The sequence below is a fragment of the Coffea eugenioides genome, chromosome 8, assembly GCF_003713205.1.
Source record: "Coffea eugenioides isolate CCC68of chromosome 8, Ceug_1.0, whole genome shotgun sequence".
NCBI classification, from domain to species: domain Eukaryota; kingdom Viridiplantae; phylum Streptophyta; class Magnoliopsida; order Gentianales; family Rubiaceae; genus Coffea; species Coffea eugenioides.
In genome coordinates, this window is record NC_040042.1 from 12,510,273 (window position 1) to 12,514,287 (window position 4,015).

The following is a 4,015-nucleotide window of genomic DNA, read 5'->3' on the forward strand; positions in this document are numbered from 1 at the left end:
AAGGTTTTATATGACTTGAAGCAAGCTTCTCGAGTTTGGTATACTCGTATCAATTCTTACTTTGTTGGGAATGGATTTCATAGATGTCCATATGAACATATTTTGTATATTAAATTCAATCTTTTTGGTGATATTGTTATTGTATGCTTATATGTTGATGATCTAATTTTCACCGGCAATAATTCCAAGGTAATTTCTGAATTTAGGGAGGTTGTGATTAGTCACTTTGAAATGACTGATTTGGGGTTAATGTCATAGTTTTTTGGGTTAAAAATAAAAAAATTCCTTGTGGTATATCTAATATACGGAAAAGTCCCTCGTAGTTTCAAAATATACAAAACGACATCTCATGTTTTGAACTAAATTGTAAACTAACAAAATTCGTTAAATTTAACGAAAATGACGATTTCGGTCGTTAAACTTATTGAATTTTGTTAAATTTACCGTTACGTTTACCGGATTCCGTTAAATTTACCGAATTTCGTTAAGTTTAACGAATTTTGTTAGTTTACAATTTAGTTCAAAATATGAGATATCGTTTTATATATTTTAAAATCACGAGGCACTTTTCTGTATATTAAGTATACCACAGGGGTTTTTTTTGTTTTTAACCCTAATTTTTTTGGCATTAAAATTTCTCAAATGGTTAATGGCATATTTATTACACAGAAGAAGTACGTAGATGACATATTGAAGAGGTTTAAAATAGACACTGCCAAACCTATATTGACTCCAGTTGAAAAAAAATTGAAGCTGGTGAAGGATGGCAGTGGTGAATTTATTGATGCTGTTAATTTCAGGAGATTGGTTGGAAGCCTAAGATATTTAACGTCAGCAAAACCTGACATCACTTTTGGTATTGGGTTATGTAAGAATTGAAGACAAGCTAAGAGGGGGTGAATTAGGTTGATTAAGAAACTAATCAGATTATGGGCACTTTTTTGCTTAATATGAAATTTACCTTCTTTTCTAAACAATCATACAATGAATCAATCAATAAAGGAACAATATCACTTGAGAGAAGTAGAAGAGATATGCAATTTAAGAATCACAAGATAATAATCAATAAATAAGAAGAGAAGAATTACAAACCAATTGACTACCATACTCCTCTTGAGCTCGAAATTCAATTCACAAAACAAGCTTCTTCAAGTTGGTGAAATACAACCAATCTTGTGTACAAAAGAAGGTTCACTTCCTTCTTACCCCAAACTTCACTTGGTCAAGTTAGGAAGTTTTACTATCCCTCAGGACAACCCTCTCAGAGCTACACTATTGAAGTATTCACTCACAAATGAAAAACTTATAATGAATTTCACGCCACCAAGACTACAAATCTTCTTTGGTGAGTATTTTCTCACTAAAACTATTCTAAATATTTTATATTTTCAGTGTGCAAAAGTTATTTGAAGTTTTTAACCATGCTTATTTATAGGAGACCAAGAAAGTGTTTCATTAATACTTCCAACGGATAGAAAGTAGCTGAAAAGTCAACTAGCCGTTGGGAGTATCGGACGTCTGATACATCCGAAGCATGCGTCCGACAGCAGGCAGTGAGTTTGAAAAATCTTCTTCAATTCTATCGGACATCCAGTGCTTGCGTCCGAAAGCAGACAATGAGTTAGAATGAATATTTCAAATCTATCGGACGTCTGGTATTGTCTTTGTGAGCGTCCGACAGCTTTCGTCGAGTTTGAAAGATCCTATCGGACGTCCGGTACTTCTGTCCGATAGCGGACAAAGAGTTTGAAGGATTCTATCGGACGTCCAATGCTTGCGTCTGATCGAGATCAGTGAGTTAGGGGGAATATATTATTTCCTTCGGACGTCCGGTGATGGAGTTCTTCATACGTCCGAAGTTGCGCAATGATTATCGGACGTCCGATCCTGTCTTCACAAGCGTCCGATAGCTTTCAGCAACCTTTGTTTCTTTCAATTGCACTTGATCTTTGAATCTGATTTGTTTCATAACTGAAAGTATATCTTGAAGAGATATTAGTATCATCCATTTATTTTGTAAACATCACAAGTTAGGGACTAAGATCAACATTCTCTCCCCTTTTTGATGATGACAAAACAATGGATGGAAGAAAAAAAAAGATTGAGCATATGAGCATAAACTCCCCCATACTCATTGCATCAAAAATTTTTAAGAACCAAACTTATAATCTTAGAAAAACTCCCCCTTTCACATAGAATCCATTTCTCCCTTTTTGTCATCATAAGATGAGAGTAAAATCCAGCAATCATAATCCATAATGTAGTTGCCATAATAGAAAATCCAAAATACCAATCAAAAACAGAGAAATGATACCAGAATTCAGCAATCACCAACATACCAACATCAATCATCAACCAAAAATAGAGAATTAATACCAAAAGAAGTACCAAACAGAGAAATATCAATCAAAATACATTAGCAATTCAACTAGAAACCATCAATGTTAACCAAGATCCATTAGTACAGAGTACTTGAAGCATCAAAAGATACATCCTAATATGAAGTGTAAATGACCCTAGAGTGTGTAAAGTGTAATCACAAAATTTTAGAAAGTCATAATATTTGAATTCCGAACAATTGACACTTCTAATTTTAACAATATTTAAACCAAGCAGATTTTGAACTTTTACAAATAGGGAAATGAAAATTTTTAAAAGTATCATCTTTATGAGCAAGAAAAATCATCCAAGTATATCTAGAATAATTATCAATAACGACTAAATAATATATCTTACCACCCAAGTTAGCAAATTGTGTAGGACCAAGCAAATCAAAATGTAAAAGCTCCAATGGTCTTGAGATAGAAACACGTCATCTCCAAATGTCACTTTGCCACTAGACTTTGGTTTGAATTTGATGAATTGTGATGGATCACCAGTCATGTGTCTTGAATATTCACTGTCTATGAACCACTTAGATTCCTTAATGATGTTCACTAGATTCACCAATTCAAGAGTTTAAGAACTAATATTTGGTACGGATTAATTTTTGGATTTTTGAGAGTTAGTATCATGTCTAACTATCCACATGCATTTTATACTTCTTCTCATATTTTTTCTCACATAGCAATTACTTTTCATGTGACCTTTTTTACAACAAAAATTACACATAACCAACGAGTTATTTCCATAAACAGGTTTAATAAATTTCACTTGTCTTCTCTTATAAACAGCAAAATTATTTGCACCAGAATTTAACTTCTTCTCATAAGTGCTAAGATGAGTCTTTGATTCATTCCTTTGAAAACAGTCTTATTTTTTATGTTGGAGCAATTCATTTAAATTATTCATTCTTCTTTTCAAATCACTTTGTTCCCTTTTGAACATTTCACAAAGTCTTATTTTTCTATCAAGCTTATTTTATAAATCAATCTCATTCTTTTTCAAGAAATCATTTTCAGTTTTCAGTTTCTTGTTTTCTTGAAAAAAGCGTGTATTATCATGAAGAAGAAAACTAATTTTGTATTTTAATTCCTTGTTTCTAGTATAAGATTTTTTCAAACTATCATGTAACTTTTTAATGAAAGATTCAAGATGATTATCAGTTTCAGCATCACTTTCAAATTGAAGGTTAGAAGTCGTTACCTCATTATTTTCAATAGTCATAAAATCCAATCGAGCAGATTCTTCTTTTTCTTCAATTTCACCGTCGGAGTTGCACTCATTCTATGTGAATTGGAAGTTGTTGAATCTTGATTTTCTTTCAGCTTTCCTCTTCTTCATTGGACACTCACTCATGTAGTGTCCAAGTTGGCCGCATTCATAGCATTTGTCACCTTATTTTTTATTGGTCTCATGCTTTCCTTTGTTTCTTACATTGTTGAATTGATTAGAATCTGAATTGCTAGATCCTCCTCTTCTAAATCTCCTTTTCTTGAAGATTCTCCTAAAACTTTATATGATGAGAGCAAGATCATTGTCATCAACATCCAAATCTTCTCCATCCAATGAAACAGAATCATCTTCATCTTCAGATGCTTTTAGAGCAATGCTCCATTTTACCTTCGCATCTTCT